The sequence below is a fragment of the Nannospalax galili genome, unplaced genomic scaffold (genome assembly GCF_000622305.1).
Source record: "Nannospalax galili isolate Female #2095 unplaced genomic scaffold, S.galili_v1.0 scaffold578, whole genome shotgun sequence".
In the NCBI taxonomy this organism is placed as follows: domain Eukaryota; kingdom Metazoa; phylum Chordata; class Mammalia; order Rodentia; family Spalacidae; genus Nannospalax; species Nannospalax galili.
In genome coordinates this window covers 5,909,553-5,919,101 of record NW_008342282.1, presented here as the reverse complement: position 1 = coordinate 5,919,101, position 9,549 = coordinate 5,909,553, and the positions used below count along the sequence as shown (strand labels likewise).

Sequence of the window (9,549 nt, the reverse complement as noted above, 5' to 3'; positions counted from 1 at the left end):
AGCAAAATAATTCTGGGATGGAGAGGAATTCAAGTTAGAGCTGAGGGACTTAGCCAGCTACACAATTACCTTGTGGCCTGAAGGGGCCCGTGTCTTGCCCTAGGCAATGCTATCATTCTCAAGTATTCTAAAGCCCTAAACAATTCACTCAATCTCCTTCCAAAATTGTATGCACAGATGATAATGCAGGGAAACTGGGCATCTCAAGATGCCCTATTATTAATATCTGGCATCCAATATTTCACACAAAAAGTAATGACTTTCATTCTATAGACCCTCAGCATGAAACTACAAATGTGACTACACTCTATAATAAGTGACAAATCTCTCCTTGCTCCCTTTTGCTATTCATTGTGATATAATTAATCAATGCTGAACTTCTGATAATAAATCTTGATGTTCCCAAGAATGCAAAAATGCATTATTCCTCTGTTGTCCAGTATTCTGCATATCCCATTTTGTTTAAAAACAACCAGAAGGTTCTAAAAAAAAAAAAAAAAAAAAAAAAAAAAAAATTTAAAACAAACATACACTTAATATCTTACTCGGGGTTTCATATTTTGGTATATCATGAAACATAATCCCAATTTATTAGTCTTTTGGGCGTGTGGTTGTCAGTGGCTGAAATATAAAAAAAAAAAAAAAAAAAAAAACTTTAGTAAATTCAGCTATTCAACTATTCCACTTTTGAGACCCTCATGAGTACCCTGGGATCTCATTAGGAACTGTGAAGATTGCTTTGTCATTTGTCTATTGTCCCTGGAAGGAAAATAAAAGACTTTTGATTTTTGAACCTGTCGTCTAGGAAGGTTTATTTTTCAATCTCTACACTATGAATATGTATGTTTTCCTGTTCTCATCTCTAGTGAAGCTGATGAACATAAAGAAGGAGGAGGAAAAACAAGATGTCCATTTGGTCCACTTCCTGATGGGAACATTATCCATCTGCTCTTAATTGATGAGTAATCATCCCTATTTATTTTTTGACTTTACTTTCTAAAAGAAATTGACAAAGACAAAAAAAATGATCATTCTAGGATTTGAGAAAAATAATTCTTACTTCATAAATATCTGTTAGATCAAATTTTAACCCTGTCATAGATCACAGCATTAAAGCAGTATACACAGATTAAATAATGTTCTTATAATCTGTAATCAAAGCAGGAGCAATGGTATTTAGTCTCATTCTCATATTTTACAAATGTATTCTTAATTTTTATCTAGGTAATACTATTATCTACTTTAAAAAGCCAAATGTCTGTATAAATTAAATATTGGAATAAAACTAGGAAGGTTTTCTCAAGTCTTGATTCCTGGAGGAACTGCAGAATGTTCCTCTAATCAGTGATTCAGTTGAAGGTTGCAGTTTTTTGTTTGTTTGTTTGTTTTGGTTTTAACAAGGAGGCATCTGAGAGAGCCCTCCTGGTTTCCAGCTACATAAAATGCATCTTGTCGGCACTGTTCCTCTGTGCATTCACACAGACTTTGAGGTGGGTGGCTACCTGTCCCACCCCCCTAACCCAGTGCTCTGTTGCACACACTGTACTCTTGCTCTGAATGGCACCAGGTGTCCTCTAAATCTGAAGCACATTGTTGTTTTGAGTCTACCCTTTACAACTGAATATTCCTTTCATTTCTCTTTGTACTCTGTTCTGTTTTCTGCATTTCATACTTTCCTGTTTCTTTTTTCCTCTTAAATAGGTGTTTATTGGCAATAGACTGGAAAGTACGAACAAGTAAGCATTCAAAGACGACACCATACACCAAAGACGTGAGGGTTGCAAAGAGCCTGGAGGTCCCCCTTTTCAAGAGTAAGTGCTTAGGCAGGGGCCTGAAGTGTTGGCAGGGCAGCCTTAGACTACCTTAGCTTAGTAGGCATGAAGAGAGACAAAGAACTCACTGGTTTGACCACTTGGGGTGTACTTTCCTTGACAAGCAAGGCTGTTGGCCAGGCTTGCTTGATATACTCCTCTTGGACAGCCTTTGAGTTCTTCTTCCTGCTCCAGGCCTTCAGGGCAAAGAGCTGCAGGTTCCACCACAACAGATAGTCAAGGTCCATGACCAGCAGGGGGCACTTGTTGATGGCACTAAGGTTGATGGACACTTCTTCCTCACTCTGCCTTCCAGACACGAAAGTGACCCCAGGGACGACAGGGGACACTGTGCTGCTCAGTACTGTGACAGTTGCCACAGCAACCTCCTCATTAGAAAACTTCTGGGGTTAGCATGTTGGGCTTCAGCAAGGTGCCTTCCAAACAGATGTGATCACTCAGAGCCTTGTAGGCAGTGGCCAGTACCTCTCAGCTGCATACTGACTGCCCTTCAAGTCACAGTCTCCATCAGGAAAGATTTTGGGCACCACAATGAGCACAATACCATTCTGCTGGCAGATGATAGAGCAACAGGTCAGAACACTGGCATTTTCCATGGTGATAATGGCAAGGGCTGAGGGGGTGTGTTCTCCAATCTTCAGCACACACTGCCACTTGGTAAAGATGACTCCATAATTCTCATACTGGGCACAGCATTTGGACAGATCATTCAGCCCTTGTGTTGTGGTCTAGCAGTTGGTACCTGCCAGGGGCACCATGTCCTTGTCTACTTTGATCCCTACAACACTACCCTTGGATTTGGTAACTTGGGGAGAAGGGAAGTCCACCATCAGCTTCTGGTACAGTGTCGCATGGAAGAGGATCTCCCATTACAGGTATTCACATGGTCATCAGTTGTTATCAGCAATTGGCAGTAGAAGCATAGGTTCACCTCCGTGTTTTGGGGTCAAGGGACTGCAGCTGCTAGGCAATGCTTCCGGTGGACTCATCTGTAGCCATGATGACTTTGCCCAGAGCCACAATGGGGTGAGCGATGTCAGACAGCTACTTCTGTTCCAGAGTCAGCGCTGGGTATGGGTAGAGCTTGGTGCTGGTGGCAGCAAGTTTCTGGCAGAGGAGGGAGTTGGGTTTGTGGGGTGCAGTGGTAGACAAGAGAACTGAGGACCGAATGTGGCAGTGCTCGCCAGAACTCAGCTGTCATTTTCCTCTAATTTTGTCAATTCACTGGTGCTTTTTTCTTGTAGACTCAATAAAAACAGGCAAACATGCAAAGCTAGCATGTTTGATACCTTCATTTTATTCTCACATTTGCTCCATAATTTGGCTAATTATAAAATTGTAGTTTGCAGTGTTTAGTAATTATTTCAGAATTTTAAAAGTATTACACAGCCCCCAGTGTCCTGGTGTCAGCACCTTCCCTGGGTGAGTTGAGTGTGCCCACCATGCCTTGTCTCCCCCAGCCTCTTTCATCCTCCCAGCTCCCCCACTGCATCTCTCCTCCTAGCCTGGGTACAGTCCCATATCTTGTCTTGGCACCCCAGACACCTGGGCTAACCTCTTGGCCCAGAGCCACCACTGCTTCTTAATCCTTTGCATCTGGACCAACCCAGTTCTTCCCTATGGTCCCCAGAAGCTCTCTGGGCCTGGACCCGCCCTCACCTCCTTTTATTTCCCAGGGCTATGCAGCCTCCCATCCTGGCATCCTGGTTCCAACACCTTTCCCGGTCCCCAGGAGCCCTCTGGGCCTGGTCCCGCCCTCACCTCCCTTTGCTTGGGCTGCACAGCCTCCAGTGTCCTGGTGCCAGCACCTTCCCTGGGTAAGTCCAGTGCACCAATCGCACCTTGACTTCCCCCAGCCTCTTTCACCCTCCCAGGTCCTCAGCCAAGTCTCTCCTCCTAGCCTGGGTACAGGCCCATTTCTTGTCATGGCACCCCAAACACAGGGCTAACCTCTCAACCCAGAGCCACCACTCCTTCCTGATTCTTTGCATCCAGACCAACCCACTTCTTCCCTGTGGCCTCAGGAACCCTCTGGGCCTGGTTCTGCCCTCACCTCCATTTACTTCCCTGGGTGGCACAGCCATCAGCTTCCTAAGATGAGCATCTTTCCTGGAACCTACTCCCAGGCCATCCCAGCCCACAAATTCCTGAGGGCAGCATCATTCCTGGAGGAGAAACTCAGACCTTAAGGAGAAACCCTGAGACCATCTCAGCCTTATTTCACTTGGGCCTCTGTGGGGATTCCTGAAGACAAAAGCAATTAGGCCACTCCAATATAAAATCAAAAGAGAGAACTAGAAACCTATACTAACCAGTTTTTCATGCCCAACAAGTAAACCACAAAGGAACATAAAGTTTACAAAAAGAAGCAGATCTAAACTCAACAAATGAAGGCTTGAGTCTCACACAATAATCAGAAACTATGAAAGAAATTCACATGTCAAAGTCATAGAGAAAAAATAATATGAAAAACCAAAATAACATATCCCTACCAAGTACCAATAGTCCTCTAGAGGAGTATAATGAGAAATTTCCAGAGATAAGACAGGACATAGAACTCAAAAGAATAATTTTAAACATGATAAAAGAATTCAGTGAATTTAAGGAACACACACAAAAAAAATCAAAGAATTGAAGGAACATGGGGATAAGCTTCTGAATGAATAGAGAAAAAAGTTAGAAATATTGAAGAATACTCAGGCTGAAATGAAGAAGGAAGTGAAACACTCAGTAAGCCAATTAGAAATGACAGGAGAAAGCCTCACCAATAGGATGAATGAAATGGAAAATGGAATATCAAGATTAGAAGATAAAGTGGACAAATTATACCACTCAGGCAAGATTATGAAAAATTTAAGAAATTACAAGAATGGAATATGTAAGAATTGTGTGACACCATAAAAAAACCAAACTTATGAATCATAGGCATACAGGAAGGAGAAGAATCTCAAAATAATGGTATGGAACAGATCTTCAATAGGACTGTAGAAGACAATTTGCCCAAATTAAAAAAAGACATGCCCATCAAATACAAGAAGCATATAGAACACCAAATGGACAGGACCAGAAAAGAAATTCTCCATGGCACATCATAGTAAAAACACTAAACTTTCAGAGCAAAGAGACAATACTGAAAGCTGCAAAAGCAAAACAAGTCACAAATAAAGGAAAACCCATCAGGATTACAGCTGACTTTTCCGTACAAACTATGAAAGCCAGAAGAGCCTGTATCAAAGTATTCCCAGTTCTAAATGACCACAGATGCCAACCTAGATTACTTTACCCTACCAAAATCTCTATCATAGTTGAAGGGGAAGGAAAAATCTTCCATGACATAAATAGGCTGAAAGAATTCAAGTCCACAAAACCAGCCCTTCAGAGAGTTCTTAAAGCAGTACAAAGAGCCAAAGAAAGGAACGAGTATACACAAGGGGAGATGGTAAGAAATTCAATGAAGGTATAACTGTGGAAATGCACAGCTATATCAAGAATGTAAATAGAAATAAAAATGACAGGATTCAACAGAAATCTTTCATTAATAACTTTAAATGTCAATAGATTGAACACCTCAATCAAAAGAGACAGACTAGTTGAATGGATTAAGATATGAAACCCATCTTTTTGTTGTCTGCATGAAACTCTTCTCACTTTCAAAGACAGGCACTACCTTAAGGTGAAAGGATGGAAATGGTACTAAGAAAAAAATCAGGCATTGCAAGTCTAATATCTGATAAAACAGACTTTAAACTAAAACTAATCAGAAGAGACAAAGATGGCCACTTCATTCTGATCAAAGGAACAATAAACCAAGAAGATATTACAATCATGAATATATATTCACCAAATTCTGGTGCACCCAACTTCATAAAAACAGTACTACAAAACTTTAAGACCCAGATTAATCTTAACTCATTAATAGTAGGGAAAACCAATACCCCATTGTCTCCATTAGATAGGTCAACAGGACAGAGAATTAACAGAGAGACATCTGAATGAAACAATACCATATATCAAATGGATCTAATAGACATATACTGAATATTCCACCCAAGCACAAAAGAAAACACTTTCTATTTAGTGCCCCATGGAACCTTCTCCAAAATCAACCATGTGCTGGGGAACAAAATAAAGCTCAACAAATACAAAAAGATTGAAATAATTCCATGCATCCTGTCAGTCCACAATGCAATAAAGCTTAAAATCAACACCGGAAGAATCACTAGTAACCACATAAAGACATGGAGATTAAACAACACACTCCTGAATGATGAATGGGTCAAAGGAAGAATTAAGAAAGAAAAGTATTCCTGGAACTAAATGAAAAGGACAATACAACACAAGACAACCTCTGGGACACATTGAAAGCAGTCCTTAGAGGGAAGTTTATAGCTCTAAGTGCCTACATTAAAAAATCAGAAAGAATACAAATAAATGACTTCATAGTGCAACTCAAGACACTTGAAAAGCAACAACAAATGAAATCCAAACCCAGCAGACAAGAAGAAATAATAAAAAACAGAGCAGAAATTAATGAAATAGAAACAAAAAAAAAACAATACAAAGAATCAATGAATCCAAGAGCTGGTTCTTTGAAAAGATAAAAAAGATTGACACACCACTAGCCCAGTTAACCAAAAGAAAGAGCACCTCCAAATGAACAAAATTGGAGCTGAAAGGGGAAATATCACAACCGACACCACCAAGATCCAGAACATTATAAGGGAATACTTTATAAACGTATATGCTACCAAATTTGAAAACCTACAAGAAATGGATGGGTATCTGAAAGCATGGGAACCACCAAAACTAAACCAAGAAGAGATCAACAGCTTAAACAGACCCATAACACAAAAAGAAATTGAAACAGTAATACAAAACCTTCTGACTAATAAAAGCCCAGGACCAGATGGATTTACAGCAGAATTCTACCAGACACTTAAAGAAGATCTATATCCAATGCTACTTAATTTATTCAAAAAATAGAAATGGAGAGAGAACTTCCAAACTCCTTCAATGAAGCCAGCATCACTCTAATACCAAAGATAGGTAAAATACTACCAAAAAAGAAAACTACAAACCCCTATCTTTAATGAACAGAGATGCAAAAATTCTCAACAAAATACTTGGAAACCGAATACAGACACACATCAAAAAGATCATCCACTAGGATCAAGTCAGCTTTATTCCAGAGATGCAGGGATGGTTCAATATACATAAGTCAATAAACATCATAAATCATATAATTCCACCCAAACACCAAAGGACATACTTTCTACTCAGTACCCCATGGAACTTTGTCCAAAATCGACCATATACTGGGGCACAAAAGAAAGTTCAGCAAATACAAAAAGATTGAAATAATTCCATGTTTTCTATCAGACCACAATGCAATAAAGCTTACAATCAACACCCGAAGAAGCCAAAATCACCACACGAACGCATGGAGATTAAACAACACACTCCTGAATGATGAATGGTCAAAAGAGAAATTAAGAAAGAAAAGTATTCCTGGAATTAAATGAAAAGGACAATACAACATGACAAAACCTCTAGGACATGCTGAAAGCAGTCCTAAGAGGGAAGTTTATAGCTCTAAGTGCCTACATTAAAAAAATCAGAAAGATCACAAATAAGTGACTTAACATTGCAACTCAAGACACTTAAAAAGCAACAGCAAACGAAATCCAAACCCAGTAGACAAGAAGAATTAACAAAAATCAGAGCAGAAATTAATGAAATAGAAACAGAGAAAACAATACAAAGAATCCAAGAGCTGGTTCTTTGACAAGATAAATAAGATTGGTAGAACACTAGCCCAATTAATCAAAAGAAAGAAAGAGGACCTCCAAACCAACAAAATCAGAGATGAAAGGAGAAACATCACAAGAGACACCAAAAAGATCCAGAACATTATAAGGGAATACTTTAAAAACCTATATGCTACTCAATTTGAAAACCTAAAAGAAATGGATGGGTACCTAAAAGCATGGGAACCACCAAAACTAAACCAAGAAAGGATTAACAGCTTTACAAACCCATAACATATAAAGAAATTGAAACAGTAATACAAAACCTCCGAACTAAAAAAGCCCAGTATCAGATGGATTTACAGCAGAATTCGACCAGACATTTAAGAGGATCTATGTCCAATACTACTTAATTTATTCAGAAAGATAGAAATGGAGGGAGAACTTCCAAATTCCTTCTATGATGCCAGCATCACTCTAATACCAAAGCCAGGTAAAGATACAACCAAAAAAGAAAACTGTAGACCCATATCCTTAATGAACATAGACGCAAAAATTCTCAACAAGATACTTGCAAACCGCATACAGGCACACATCAAGAAGATCATCCACCATGAACAAGTTGGCTTTATTTCAGAGATGCAGGGATGTTCAATATACGTAAGTCAATGAACATCATAAATCATAAAAATGGGCTCAAAGACAAGAACCACATGGTCATCTCAATAGACAGATGCAAAGAAGGCCTTTAACAAAATTCAACATGCATTTTTGAACATTTTATGTTCAAACTCCTAGAGGGAATTGGATTGGAGGGAACATACCTCAACATAATTAAAGCCATATATGGACTGGAGGGAACACACCCCAACATAATTAAAGCTATATACAACAAATCCACAACCAACATCATTCTAAATGGAGAAAAAATCTGGAAGCATTTCCATTAAAATCAGGAACCAGTCAAGGATGCTCTTTTCAATATTGTGCTTGAAACTCTTGCTAGAAGGAATTAAAGGAGTACTAATTAGAAAAGAAGAGGTCAAATTATCCCTTTTAGCAGATGAAATGATACTATACCTAAGAGATCTCAAAAATTCTCCAAGAAAACTCCTAGAACTGATCAACACTTTCAGGAAAGTGGCAGGTTACAAAATGAACCTACAAAAGTCTGTAGCCTTTCTATATACCAATAACAAGCAATCAGAGAAAGAGCACATGGAAACACTCCTGTTCACAATAGCTGCAAAAAAATATATCTTGGAATAAACCTGACCAAAGACATTAAGGACCTTGACAATGAAAATTTTAAATCTTCAAAGAAAGAAATTGAAGAAACCATCAGAAGATGGACAGACCTCCCATACTCATTGGAAGAATTAATGTTGTGAAAATGACCATCCTACCAAAAGCCATTTATAGATTCAATGCAATGCCAATCAAAATCCCCATGACATTTTTCATAGAATTGGAAAAAACATCCTAAGATTCATATTGAAGCACAAAAGACCTCAGATAGCCAAAGCAACCCTGAGCACTAAGAGCAATACCAGGGGATTACTATATCAGAATTTAAGCTGTATTACAGTGCTATAGTCATAAAAACAACATGGTACTGTCACAAAAATAGACCCATAGATCAAGGAAAAGAAAATTGAAGACACAAATATTAGTACATACAATTTCAGCCACCTGATGTTTGACAAAGGGGCCAAGAACATTCACTGGAGGAAAGACTGCATTTTCAGCAAATGGTACTGGCAAAACTGGATCTTCACCTGTAGAAGAATGAAACTATACTCATATCTTACACCTTTCACAAAAGTCAATCCCAAATGGATCAAGATCTCAATGTAAAGCCTGAAACTCCGAAACTGTTAGAAGAAAACATTGGGAAAAACCTAAAAGATATAGGTGTAGGAAAGGATTTTCAAACCGGACATCAATTGCTCAGGAAACAAAGGCATCAA

General features: G+C 38.9%; 1 pseudogene; it reads right to left on the bottom strand.

The window, feature by feature from the left end:
- Positions 1-1,868: 1,868 nt before the first annotated feature.
- LOC103738191 overlaps positions 1,869-9,549 on the bottom strand; it is a 10,727-nt pseudogene continuing 3,046 nt past the window's right edge.